The sequence below is a fragment of the Saccopteryx bilineata genome, chromosome 7, assembly GCF_036850765.1.
Source record: "Saccopteryx bilineata isolate mSacBil1 chromosome 7, mSacBil1_pri_phased_curated, whole genome shotgun sequence".
NCBI classification, from domain to species: Eukaryota; Metazoa; Chordata; class Mammalia; order Chiroptera; family Emballonuridae; genus Saccopteryx; species Saccopteryx bilineata.
In genome coordinates this window covers 97749160-97762607 of record NC_089496.1, presented here as the reverse complement: position 1 = coordinate 97762607, position 13448 = coordinate 97749160, and the positions used below count along the sequence as shown (strand labels likewise).

The 13448-nt window shown below is 37.6% G+C and overlaps 1 protein-coding gene across 4 annotated transcripts in view; it reads right to left on the bottom strand.

Moving 5' to 3' along the window:
- SHOC2 (SHOC2 leucine rich repeat scaffold protein) overlaps positions 1-13448 on the bottom strand; it is an 89886-nt gene that overhangs the window by 67618 nt on the left and 8820 nt on the right. Inside the window, exon 1 of one of the 4 annotated variants that reach the window (XM_066239101.1) lies at positions 10049-10192. The exons of the other annotated variants lie outside the window; for them this stretch is intronic. The gene's annotated coding sequence lies outside the window, so the exon portion shown is untranslated. Of the gene's footprint in view, positions 1-10048; positions 10193-13448 lie in introns of those variants that run through there. 4 annotated transcript variants of the gene reach the window in all.

The window sequence follows — 13448 nt, the reverse complement described above, 5'->3', positions numbered from 1 at the left end:
AGTATATCTATTCCCTCACGCCTCCTCCTTTCCAGGCACCAGCTTTCCAGATGAACCCATAAACATCTTTAAGACTTCTAGGAGTCAGTTTTTCCAGAAAGCCTTTCTACATCGCTCTCATTAGGCTAGGTATGTCCCAGGAGCTCTCATAAATAGCAATCACTACATATAACATGGTTTTTTAAATTATTGGTTTTACTTTTAGTTCCTAGGTAAATCTTTATAGACCTTAAATTCCTGTTAACTTTCACAACAGCAATATACTTGTTTTTTTATATATGCTCATTTGTTTCTGTTACATCTATATTTTTCATATTTAATAAAACTAACATTTCTGAATATTAAACAACCCCATTCCCCATCCTGATCAAGTCAGAACTAAAGCAACTAAGTGCTGTAGAGCAAGGTGGGCATCTACCCCAGTGATGGTGGAAGGTGAAAAATCAAAATGTCCCACTCACAACAGCACAAAGTCACAGCCCAGGCAGACTAAAGAAGGCAGAGGACAGAGATCTGCTTCCCATCTTGGATTTCAGAGCCTGAGTGAGATGAGAAAGATAACCCTACAAAAAGGCAGCTCAGTGAGGGGATATCAGAACCCAACTGGACAAAGTGGACACTAACATGTGTTAGCAATCCACAAGAGGTATCTGAGGCCAAGTGAGGTGGGCATGGGTGTCCTCAGAGGGAATGGCTCACCATGGACAATCAGAGAAAGATGCAGTGATACTGCAGTGTACGAGGGGTAAGTAAGGAAGATGTCTACATGGAGAGCTGGATAGTTAAGTAAGTGGCATGGGATGGAGAGTTAAGAATACAAGCAAGGTGACAAGGGTATCCATGATACAAATACAGCACTAAAAAGTGGGCCGGCGATTCAGAGAAAATACGTAAGTGGCCAGTAAATTTTGTTTCAAAACTACTCAATATCACTAGTAATTTAGGAAATACTAAGAGATATTAGTGCCATTGCATTAGCAAGTAAAAAGTCTGATAAAACCAAGTTGTTGGAGACTATGGAGCTGAAAAAATGCATACTTTGCTGGTAAAAATATCAACTGATAAAACTGCTTTGGAGAGCAATTGGGCAAAAAGCTGATGAATTTGAAAATGCCACATCCACCCATTAGATCCATCAATTCTTCTAGGTACTTACAACATGAAAATTTCTACACCCTTGTATAAGAAGCCTCTGTGGCCAAGTCACTCTACAACCTTGGGAAAACATCACTATGCCTACAGGAAGCAACATGTACAAATCTCAGAAACAATAGTGAACAACAACAAAACACCCCCAGAAACATGTAAGTTGTGGAATGATACATAAAAAACAGTTCTATGGGAGAACATATTCACCAATGATGTATCTGATAAAAGGTTAATACTTAAAATTTATAAAGAACTTATAAAACTCCACATCAAAAAAACAAAAAAACCAATCCAATTTAAAAATGGGCAAAGGACGTGAATTGACACTTCTCCAAAGAGAACATACAGATGGCCAACAGACATATAAAAAGATGCTCAATGTTACTAATCATCAGAGAGATGCAAATTAAAACCACAAGATATCTGGTGGGTATGGTAGCACAACAGTGTGAATGTACTTGATGCCAAAGAACTGTATACTTAAAAATGATTAAGATGGTAAAAAAAAAAAAAGATATCACTTCATACCTGTCAGAATGGCTATCATTGACAAATCAAGAAACAACATGTGTTGATGAGAATGAAGAGAAAAGGGAATTCTCATGCACTGTTGGTAGGAATGCAGATTGGTACCACCATTGTGGACGGCAGTATGGAGTTTACTCAAAAAATCACTTAGCAATTCCACTTCTGGGAATATATCCAAAGAAATCTGAAACACCAATTGGAAAGAATACACGTTCCCCTATGTTCACTGCAGCATTATTTACAATAGCCAAGATGTGGAAGCAGTCCAAGTGCCCATCAGTAGATGAGTGGATAAAAAAGCATGGTACATTCACACAATGAAATACTATTCAACTGTAAAAGAGAGGAAATCTTACCTTTTGCAATAGTATGGACAGACCTGGAGATCATTATGCTAAGTGAAATAAGCCAGTCAGAGAATGACAAGCACAATATGATTTCACTTATATGTGGAATCTTATGGACAAAATAAATAAACAAAATATTATAGAAACAGACTCAGGCAGAGAACAGACTGACAGCTGTCAGAGGGGAGGGGGTTTGAGGGGCTGGGTGAAAAGGTTAAGGGATTAAGCAAAAGAAAAAAAACCTCATAGACACAGACAACACCACGGTGATTCTCAGAGGCAGAGAGGGGGAGGGGGAGGTAGAAGAGGATAAAGAGGGGTACTGGGGTGGTGAACACACAATACAATATACAGACGAAGTACTATAGAACTGTACACCTGAAACCAATGTCATCTCAACAAATTCAATTAAAAAAAAAGAATGGTTCTATTTATATAAAGTTTTAAAACATACAAAAATAGATATTGTTTGTGGATACTTACATATAAAGATTAGACACACATAAAGGATTGAGAAACAGCAAATTTAGGATAATGGTTCTAAGCTTAAGAATAAAAATCAAGCTAAGGTAGCATGCTAACCAATGTTTTGGTAAGCTGAATCAGAGTCCAAAGTTATGTTTCCATTTTGAAGTAAATACTCAAATGAACTCTGGGATCCTCCCTGGCTATTTGAAAGATTTAGAAATGTATCTTCATTAGTCATTAGAATAATTTTGATTTAAAATTACAATGAGAAATGTTATATCTTTCTAATTTATGAAAATATAAAAGAAGAACAATGCTAATAAGGATTCAGAGAAATAGCCAATCATACTCTGCTGGTGGATATACAATCCAGAGAAACCTTTCTGAATATGTGGCTTTTTCATAATATGATTAACTGAGGTATTTTTATTTGTTTACTTGAAGAAAAACATAAATGTATGTGAAAGTTACACATATAGGTAAGAGCACATAAAAAATAAAAGAATATGTCCCAAACTTATTTAAGTGCTAACCCCTCTCTCTGGAAAAACATGGAGTTAGGGGTGATGAGAAAGAGACAAGTAGAGGAAACTGTGAGGAATAAAAATAAAGAAATGGGCCTAGACCCTGGCCAGTTGGCTCGGTGGTGGAGCGTCGGCCTGGCATGCAGGGGTCCCGGGTTCGATTCCCAGCCAGGGCACATAGGAGAGGCGCCCATCTGCTTCTCCACCCCTCCCCCTCTCCTTCCTCTCTGTCTCTCTCTTCCCCTCCCACAGCGAGACTCCATTGGAGCAAGGATGGCCCCGGCGCTGGGGATAGCTCCTTGGCCTCTGCCCCAGGCTAGAGTGGCTCTGGTCGCAACGGGGCGACGCCCCGAAGGGGCAGAGCGTCGCCTCCTGGGGGGCAGAGCGTTGCCCCCTGGTGGGCGTGCCGGGTGGATCCAGTCGGGCGCATGAGGGAGTCTGTCTGACTGACTCTCCCCGTTTCCAGCTTCAGGGGGAAAAAAAAAAAAAAGAAATGGGCCTGACCTGTGGTGGTGCAGTGGATAAAGCGTTGAACTGGAACTCTGAGGTCGCCAGTTCGAAACCCTGGGCTTACCTGATCAAGGCACATATGGAAGTTGATGCTTCCTGCTCCTCCCCCCTTCTTCTCTTTCTCCCTCTTTCTCTTTCCCTTTCTCTCTCTCTCTCCTCTAAAAATTGAATAAAATCTTTAAAAAAAAATTTAAAAATGGAGGTTGAGCCTTGGCCAGCTGGCTCAGTGGTAGAACATCAGCCCCGCGAGTCGAAGTCCTGGCTTTTTTTCCCAGTCACACAGAAGCGCCCATCTGCTTCTCCACCCTTCCCCCTCTCCTTCCTCTCTGTCTCTCTCTTCCCCTCCCTCAGCCAAGGTTCCATTGGAGCAAAGTTGGCTCGGACGCTGAGGATGGCTCATGGCCTCCACCTCAGGCACTAGAATGTCTCCAGTTGCAAAGGAGCAACACCCCAGATGGCAGAGCATGACCCCCAGGTGGGCACACCGGGTGGATCCTAGTTGGGCACATGCGGGAGTCTGTCTCTCAGCCTCCCTGCTTATCACTTCAGAAAAATACAAATAAAAATAATAATAATAAAAATAAAAAGAAATGGAGGTTGAGAGCGAAAGCTAAGAGTTTGGGCTCTGACACAGATTCTTCCCCTTCCATAGCCATGGTTTGATTGGTTCAAGCACATTGGCCCCAGGTGCTAAGGATGGCTCCATGGAACGTCCTCCTCAGGCACTAAAAATTGCTTGGTTATGAGCATGGTCCCAGATGGGCAGAGCATCGGCCCCAGGTGGGGGTTGCTGGGTGAATCCTGGTCAGGGTGCATGCGGGAGTCTGAATATCTCCCCTCCTCCTCTCACTTAGAAAAAAAATTTTTTTAAGCTAAATAGCAATCACCTGACCTGTGTTGGCACAGTGGATAAAGCGTCCACTTGGAAATGCTGAGGTTGCCGGTTTGAAACCATGGGCTTGCCTGGTCAAGGCACATATGGGAGTTGATGCTTTCAGCTCCTCCCCTCATCTCTCTCTGTCTCTCCTCTCTCTCTCTCTGTCTCTCCCTCTTCTCTCTAAAATGAATAAATAAAAAATTTTAAAAAATTAAAAAAAAAAGCTAAATAGCAATCTTTATTTAAATTTCATTTATTGATTAATTTTAGAGAGAGTAAAGGAGAGGGAGAAGGGGAGCGGGGAATAGGGGACGGGGTGAAGAGAGAGGGAAGGGGAAAGGAGGGAAGGAGGGAGAAGGGAAGGAGAAAGAGAGGGAGAAAGGAAGAAAGGAGGTGGAAGAAAAGGGGAGAGGGAAGAAGAGAGGGGGAGAGAGAGCAAGAGGGGGGAGAGGGAAGAGATGGGAAAGAGGGGGAGAGGGAGGAAAAGAGAAAGAGAGGGAAGAAGAGAGGGGGAGAGGCAGGAAGAGAGGGAGAGAGGGAGGAAGAGAGAGAAGAAAGGAGGAGGGAGAAAGAGGAGGAAAGGAGGGGAGAGAGGAAGAGAGGAGCGGGAGAGAGGAAGAGGGAGAAAGGCGGAGAGGGGGAGAGAGAGAGAAGGGGGAGAGGGGAGCAGAAGGGAAAAGAGGGCAGATGGGGTGGGGAAGAGACAGAGACAAGGATCTGCTGCCCCACCTATCCAAGTATTCATGGGTTGACTCTTGTATGTGCCCTGACCAGGGATCAAATCCACAATCTTAACATAACAGGATGATGCTCTAACCAACTGAGCTATCCTGCCAGGGCCTAAATATCTATCTTTAAAAAAAATCCCCCCCTCCCTTATTTAAGACCTAACCCTATAGAGCACACTAGTAGGTTACTTAGTAATCATTCTGGTATTTAAAAGAGGGATTTTTCCAAAAATAACATCATTATATGTCTAAATGTCATATAACCTTGAGTTCAATTATTTTTACTGAGTAGAATCTTTCTGAAAAGTACGATAAAAGAGTATGTATTTTTTATTTCATTTCATTGATATTAGAGAGAGAGGAAGGGGGGGGAGAGAGAGAGAGAGAGAGAGACACTGATGTTTCTATATGTACACTGCCCAGCGATCGAATCAGCAACCTCTACATATCAGAACGATGCTCTAACCAACAGAACTATCCAGCTAGGACAAATATTCTTTTTTGAGAAAGGCTGGGGGGGGGGGGGGGGGGACACGGACGGACATCAAGCTGCTCCTGTATGTGCACTGACCAGGGAATCGAACCAGCAACCTCTGTGTTCTGGGGTGCTGCTCCAACCAAACAAGCTATCTGGCCAAGGCTTAATTTTTATTGATTTTTAAAGAGACAGAGAGGAAATGAAAGGGGAAGGGAAATGGAAGCATTCATTTGTTTTCACCTCGGTCGTGCATTCTTTGGTTGCTTCTCAGTATGCCCTCACAGGGGATCGAACCCATGACCTTGTTGTTTTGGGACAATGCTCTTAACCAACTAAGCTAAGTAGCCAGGGCCAAAAAGCATATTTTATAAATTAGTTTAAATTCAGTACTAGAGAATTTAACTCTACAGTCATTTAGGTGCACTTTTCCATTAACAGTGGAATATATACATAAATGTTTCCATAACTGACCACTAGAAAAGTGATGATGTAGCTGAATTCAGAAAACAACCTGACTCGTGCATCCTTGGTCCATGCACCGATTCTTAAAAACTAGCAATGATTATTCCTTACTAGTAATACTGTTAAGAGTACATGCATATTTTAAAACTATTTTTCTCTCACCTAGAAGAGAACAATTCAGATAAGTAAGGGAGGGACTGGATGTCCAGAGACTTACCTGGGGTATCCTATCTATATAAAATTTGACCACCTTAAATCTAACTCTAAACTTGATTATCATGTTCAATGAAGGCACCTTCTAGCTATTCCTATCTCAATGGGAATGTGATTAAAAGTAATATATTGAAAAAATGCAGTAAAAAAAAGACCAAGAGATATGGAGCAGTGGATCTGGGTTCCAAAACCTGTAATAAATTACAATGTGACTTTAGGCACATGATACATTTCTAAGCCTCAATTTTTTAATACGAAAAATGAGTTTAGAAAGCTACATGATCTCACAGAAAGCTACATGATCTCACAGGAAGCTTAAAGCCCTAAAACTCCTATTGCTAAGTTTTAACAGAAAGTAGTTTCAAGGATCAATATGGGGTATTTAAATATTCTGAGTAAACCTAACATATCACTTATCCATATTAGAAAGCTTATTAGGCCTGACCAGGCGGTGCTGCAGTGGATAAAGCATTGGCCTAGAATATGGAGAACCCAGCTTCGAAACCCCGAGGTCACTGGCTTGAGTGTGAGATCATAGACATGACCTCACGGTCGCTGGCTTGAGCCCAAAGTTCACTGGCTTGAAGCCCAAGGTCGTTGGCTTGGCTGGAGCAACACAGTCAAGGCACAAATGAGAAAGCTATCAATGAACAACTAAGGTACGCAACTATGAGTTGATGCTTCTCATCTCTCTCCCTTCCTGTCTGTCTGTCCGTCCATCTGTCTGTCTGTCTCTCTCTCTCTCGATTAAAAAAAAAAAAGCAAGCTTTTTATGTCTCCAAGGTAATCATAACTGTCACGCAAACACATGTTTTGAAATACCTAACAACATGCTAATCTGAAAATGTTCAATACTATTCTCTGAATTTCCCAAAATCTATTTCTACAACCTTTAGTTCCATGGTCACATAAGTTTAGGATAAGATGTATTTCAAACATAATTATACTATGTTTTCACAGAAGTTAGCAGACTTTTAATATAATAATGTACTTTGTGAAGGAAAATATAATATATAAGACTTCTCCATTTATTAGTTTAGATACTAGCTATCAGCATTCTTCATTTAATGATATCAATATCTTATATTATTGAGAATATTAATATATATGTCATGAGTATTTCCCCTCTGTTGACAGTTTTTCTTTAATCATGGCATTCATAAATAACATATAAAATCTTAAAAGTCTAAAAAAAACCTTTCAAGTGATAGCAATGTATAAGGAAGGATTTCACTTTTATCTCTGTATTATTTTTTAAATGTATACAGTAAGCACTTACTCCTTTCATAACTAAGGATACAAATAAAATAAAAAACTATTTTCATTTTGAAACAAAAATATTCTAACAGTGCTAATTTGGTTATGTTGACTTTTAAACTGAGAAAGAATAAAGGTAATTAAAAATATTTATAATGAAAATCTGAATGCATAATACAGGGGACATCAACATAGTATCAAAGCCCACTTACATTAGCCCATGATAGCCCATGAAGAACTAACTATATCCAGCACTTCAGATTTGAATTATAATGTACATTGTTTTTATAAGAGATATTTAAAAGTATCTGGACTGATATGATCCACTGAAGTTACAAACCAAGTTTTTGGATACTGGTATTTCAGAAAACCAATTTTTTCTCCAATTATATATATTTAAGTTTTTATAAGTATAAAAACTATTTTCATTCAGTCAACATTTTATTTAATACCCAGTGTCACGCACTGTTCAAGGTGCTAAGTATGCAATGAGACACAGTTCTGGACTGCAAGCTTATGAACAAATGGAAAAGGCAAAGAACTGCTGCAGCACAAAGAGAAGGCACTAAAACTAGTCGTGGAGGTTGGGGGTATTAGTAAAGACTTTTTTAAAAAGATAACAGCTATGGAGAAATCAACTAAAAAGGGTAGGAGGGGGGTCAAGAACCCTGGAGTCATCCTGACTCCTATCTCTCCTTCAACTCTCACATCCTAAAATTACCAAATCTTATCCATTCTTCTCTCCAAATTTCTCCTCACTCCAACTTCTCTTCATTCTCACTGTCACTACCCTGCTCCAGGATATACCGAATTTCCTCTAATAGCTTTGTAACTGGTCTTACCACATCCACTCCCCCATCCTGTTCCTAACCTTAATCACTACATTGTAATTAGTGATCATTCAAATACATCAAATTGGGTTGCTCTCCCATTTAAAAGACTGGGGGGACGAGTGAGTGGGTGGCCCCCACAAACATAGCCCTCAGGATAAAATCCAAAATTCTTAACAGTAATTACTCAGCCTTTCAAGATCTGGCCCCAGCTTACTTCTTCTCCTGCCACAACTGATATTTCCCACTTTGCACCCTAGTCACATGAATGTTCAGAACCCACAGCAGGTCCTCCTATCTCTGTCCATTGACTTGACAAAAGCTATTTCCTTCCGCCAGAAACATAGGTTTACAATTCTTCACTGAGTAAATTCTTATATTCTTCAGATCTCAGCTCAGAGGTCTAGGAAGCCTTTCTGAATAGCCCCTCCTCCATGATCCCACTTTAAACTGTCCCTTATCAGGGTATGTATCCCATTGTCTTATATTTGCCAGGTTAGTTGTCTGAGTCCTTCATTTAAACTAATGGGAAAATAATCTACGGCCATACCACCCTGAACGCGCCCGATCTCGTCTAAACTAATGGGAAAATAGACACCCTCCCTTTCACAGTTGTACCCTGGTACTTAGAAATAACGCCTAACACATATATAGCAGTACCGTTAGTAAAAGAATTATAAATATAACTTGTTAACACGGCTTTATCTGCCCTAACAAGAAGGCAGACTCCTTACTAAAGAAGCAATTTTTACTCTATAAAGTATCAACAAATTAAAAAATATTATGAACTTTTTATTAAGCACACAGTATTTGCTCAATAAATGCTTGTTGAAAGAAGACCATCGAACAATAAATAGATGAAAACCTTGTCTCATGATAGTTTCCCTATACTCCACTTTAAATTATTTATAAATCATTCAGATTTTGATATGACTACCTAAAAATAGCAAGATTTCATTTGCTTTTTCCTTTTTTTTTTTTATAAAGATCTGAAACACTCTTTATTCTATTGTAGCTTCAAGAACAAAAATAAACTGTCTCCACTCCAAACTACATAAACTATGTATTTGCATAGTTCAGGAGTTAAAAAGGAATCCTCAAAACAAAAAGACCTGGCCCTAGACAGCTGGCTCAGTGGATAGAGCATCAGCCCAGAATATGGACATCCCGGGTTTGATCTCGAATCAGGGCACACAAGAGAAGTGACTATCTGCTTCTCTCCCCTTCCTTCTCCCCTTTGTCTCTCTCCTTCCCTCCCGCATCCAGTGGCTCCATAGGTGGGAGCACTGGCCCCAGGCACTGAGGATAGCTCAGTTGGTGCAACTGACTCAGCCTCAGGTGCTAAAAATAGCTCTACTGATTCCAGCATCAGCCCTAGATGGGGTTGCCAAATGGATCCTGGTTGGGGTGCATGCGGGAGTCTATCTATCTCCCATCCTCTCACTTGAAAACACAAACAAACAAACAAAAAACTGGAAGACCAAAGATCAAAAAAACACCCTAAATTAACATGCTCAAGGGAACATTATTGTTCACATAGGAAAAAAAGAAAAAAACACATCCTTAAGCAGCATTAAGTAAATCTGAGGTAAGAGTAGTTTTCATGGAGGCTAAAGAAATAGCTGTCTGTGAAGAAAAATACTAATCTGTTTATTAGAATTATGTCAAGAGCCTGACCTGTGGTGGCACAGTGTATAAAGCGTCGACCTGGAAATGCTGAGGTCACCGGTTCGAAACCCTGGGCTTGCCTGGTCAAGGCACATATGGGAGTTGATGCTTCCAGCTCCTCTCCCCTGTCTCTCTCTCCTCTCTCTGTCTCTCTCTCTCTCCCTCTCTCTCTCCTCTCTAAAATGAATAAAATTAAAAAAAAATTTTTTAAAGGAAAAAAAACTCTTAAAAAAAAAAAAGAATTATGTCAAGAGTGTACAACTCATAGCACTTTCAAATTCATTCATTCAACTTTATTCCCCCTTTGGTGAGGAGGCAAGATGAAGTAGTTTGGACTGACATAGAGGAAGACAGAGTTAATTTATTTTATACAACAGCAAATACATGAGAGTTTTTCAGGAAATCTGTGTTCCTTCTTATGAAAAATCATAAGACTTATATACGTACTATAATTTTGATTCTGGGCAAACAAAAGTTTTAAGTAAAAAACTGAAAATTCTTGTTTACTCAACTCACTATATAAGCCATAATTGGAATTACAGCTCTCTTGTACAACACTTCAGCTCATCATATACATAAATTGCACAATTCTCCAGTAAAGTTTCAAAATAAAAGGTAGGGGTTAGGCAGGGGCAATTAACGTCTCAATATAACTTAAGATATAATAGCAAATATACTTGACCAAACATTATCTGAAAATCTCTTATACCACACAAACACTCCCCAAAAAAGAGTTGCCTCTGAATAGTGCTTAAACTGTCTTTCTTGGCAAGGAATTAAAAACATGTCACACACAACCTAAGTATTCCCAAAATATACTTTACTCTTCATTTACCAAGGGCAAATTGGCAATAAATCAATATATTGGTTACCTATCAGTGTAGGGCAAAAGAGAAAAAGTGTAAATGCTATCTTAAGTTATTCACACTAACATGACTATAGTGTTCAATAAATTATTTTCAACTTAAACAAATGACTGTCAGCACTTTTAAGCTAAAAATTAATTACACTTAACTGCTTCATTTTTATTTGTATAAACCTACACATTCCTTCACTACGTTTTATCTGATCCTTTCCATTACTCACTCTAGAAACTATTTATCAGAAGCTGTCAGAAAAATATAAACAAAAATAAATGTACTACATGTAAGATGATTAGAGGAGTGTGTGGTCTCAAGGTAGGTACTTAAGAATTAGTATTTAATAAGTAGCCATTACCATAAAACAAATAGCCTTTCTCACTTTTTGAAACTATTTAGACATGGACCATATGCTCAACTAATTATTCATCTACTTATCTTGACAATTGTAAAAATAGGATTTATATCTCACTTACTTCTGTATTAATTTTTTTAAATATACCAAAGGAAAAATTATTTCTCATATAAAATCAAAAGAAATATATTGAGCAGCCAGTCCCAAATTAACTTAAATTATTACATCAAAAGCTACTTAAATAAATGCAGCCTTTGTTTATATTTTTGAGTATATATAAAAAGACATTTTATTGCTTTTTGTAATTTAACACATAAAACCCAACCATTTGCAACTAGTATGTACCACCTACTATCTTATGACTGTAATCTCAAAATATAATTCCCACATAGTTTACAGAAACTTTGATGTAAGAAAAATTCTTACATCATAAAGATGTAAATTATGTAATTTGCAGATAGCAAGTGATAGGTTACTTACATTATGCCAAAAAGGAAAAAAAAACTGGCTAAATTTAATTTTAATTAATCTCAGGAGTAACTCAAATATTATCAAATTATTAGTTTAAAAAATTGGATAATGGTATATAGTCAGGAAAGACATACACTAATTAAGAAATTGTTTTTATTTTTACACATGCATCTACCATTTGTGGATTAGCAATTTTCAAAAAATTTGAGAATAAAAATATAGCAAAACTTCAATTATATTAAATATAACTTCAACTTTCTTTGATGACACAAAAAATCTTCCAGATCTTGCTCCAGGACCATTATTATTATTATTATTATTATTATTATTATTATTATATCGGTTTTTACACACACACAGATATATGAAAATGTCAAGTATAACTGAGTTCCAGTTGAGAAAAGGCTGTTTTTTATATTTTTGTATATGAATAATTAGTCATGTATTAAGGCATTACTTTCAGAGCTAACTTTAGAAGAATTACATAGCTGACTTTTAAAGCAAATTTATTAAGTCCTTCCTTTTTCATATCATAAAAATCCTTAACCTGAAACATTTAACTCTAATATCCATTTGCATATACTACAATTAGTGCAGATCAGCTCAGTCTCTTTTTTAATTAACAAAATCAGAAGTTTGTTTTATCAAATGTCTTTACAAACATATTTTCCTGAACAATGTATATCAACTAGTAGATTTCATTCTTTAGAGTTGTTTCTAAAGTTTCATTAGCTGATTCTCATAAACTGACAATGTTGCACAACATTCTAGGGGAGAAGTTTACAATTATCTCCACTGAAAATTTTAAATCATATACACAATCATCATAGAAATGTTTATATCAGAGTTACTTTTTAAATTTTAATAAATTTTAATAGAATTGAGAAATTCTTTCTGCCCTGACTGGGTAGCTCAGTTGGTTGGGGCATCATCCTGATGTGCCACGGTTGCCAGTTTGATTCCTGGTCAGGGCACATACAAGAGTCAACCAATGAATGCATAAATACATGGAACAACAAATCAATGTTTCTCTCTCCCCCCCACCTTCCTCTCTCTCTAAAATAATATATAAATTTTTTAAAAAATTTTGTTTCAGAAGTTTCCAGTTTTTAAACCACTATTTTTAAGCCCCAAAACAATTCTTGCTTTTCATGCCTAAACTATTACCACCTGATTTATGTCATTCATTCAGTCACTGGCCATCATTATATTTGATTATAGTTAGGCCCATAGAGCCCAACACAAAGCCTAATATATACAATCTCACATATTTTGGGCCTTCAATAAACTTTGTTATTGTCCAAATACTCATGTTCAGTGTGTACTACTATAAGCTATTATGTAACAGAAGGTAGGGAAAATTAAAAAATACTGCAGCACTACAAGTCATTTAGCATGCTGAGTTCCCACAGTTGCTCAGTGGGTGTTCTGAAACTAGGCCATATTTCTAGTATTAAGAATTTCAAATCACTACGTCCAAAGTGCAGAAATAAATAGATTGAAGATTAAATCATAAAACCTTACTATTTTAAAGCTGCCTAGTATATAAGCATCCTATTTCTATGAGTTTAAAACTGTAATTAACGTACATAAACCAGCAATTGTTTTACCAACAAAATAAGAAATAATTAGTTCTAATTTTATAGTAACAGAATTCAATAGATTACAATATCAAGATAAAATGCAATTTATCTGAACCAAAATAATAACGAAATTTTATCTC